Source organism: Belonocnema kinseyi, chromosome 2 (genome assembly GCF_010883055.1).
Source record: "Belonocnema kinseyi isolate 2016_QV_RU_SX_M_011 chromosome 2, B_treatae_v1, whole genome shotgun sequence".
Taxonomy (NCBI): domain Eukaryota; kingdom Metazoa; phylum Arthropoda; class Insecta; order Hymenoptera; family Cynipidae; genus Belonocnema; species Belonocnema kinseyi.
The window spans coordinates 10,912,356-10,913,575 of NC_046658.1; positions in this window are offsets into that span (position 1 = coordinate 10,912,356).

A 1,220-nucleotide genomic window follows, 5' to 3' on the forward strand; every position below is an offset into this window, starting at 1 on the left:
ACCAAAACAATCATCCTCAATGGGATTGAGGAATACTAAAATGACGTGTTTTCACTCGAATTTTTTACATGTTTGACAGTTTGCCAGTTAACTTTAGCACCACTCAGTAGCTGCCAGTCTAATTCCTTGTTAGCTGTTTGCACCAAAACATTCATTTTCAATAAGTTTGAAGAGTACTATAATGTCGTTTTTTCACTCCAATTTTTTAAATGTTTGACAGTTTCCCAGTTAACTTTGGCAGTACTCGGGAGCTGCCAGTCAAATTCTTTATTAGTTGTTTGCATCAAACAATCATCCTCAATAGGTTTTAAAAGTACTGAAATGGCGTTTTCTCACACGAATTTTTGACATGTTTGACAGTTTCCCACTTAACTTTGGCACCACTGAGGAGCTGCCAGCCAAATTCTTTGTTCCTTGTTTGCACCAAAACAATCATACTCAATGTGTTTGAAGAGTTCTAAAATATCGTTTTTTCACTGGAATTTTTGAAATGCTTGACAGTTTCCCAGTTAACTTTGGCACCAATCTGGAGCTTCCAGTCAAATTCTTTATTAGTAGTGTGCACCAAAACAATCATCCTCAATGGGTTTGAAAAGTACTGGAATGACGTTTTTTCGCTCGGATTTTTGACATGTTTGACAGTTTTCCAATTAACTTTGGCACCACTGCGGAGATGCTAGTCAAATTCTTTGTCAGTTGATTGCACCAAAACAATGATCTTCAGAGGGTTTGAAAAGTACTAAAATGATGTTTTTTCACTCGAAATTTTGACATGTTTGAGAGTTTCCCAGTTAACTTTGGCACCGCTCAGGAGCTGCCTGTCAAATCCTTTATTAGTTTTTGCACCAAAGCAATCATCCTCAATGGTTTTGAAAAGTTCTAAAATGACCTTTTTTCACTTGAATGTTTGACATATTTCACAGTTTCCCGGTTAACTTTAGTACCATTAAGGTGCTACCAGTCAAATACTTTGTTAGTCGTTTGCACCAAAACAATCATCCTCAATGGCTTTGAAGAATGCTAAAATGACGTTTTTTCACTCGGATTTTCGACATGTTTGACAGTTTTCCAGTTAACTTTGGCATTACTTTGGAGCTGCCAGTGAAATTGTTTTTTACCTGTTTGCAACAAAACAATCATCCTTAATGTGTTTGAAGAGTACTAAAGTGACGTTTTTACTCGAATTTTTGAGATGTTTGACAGTTTTCCCGTTAACTTTT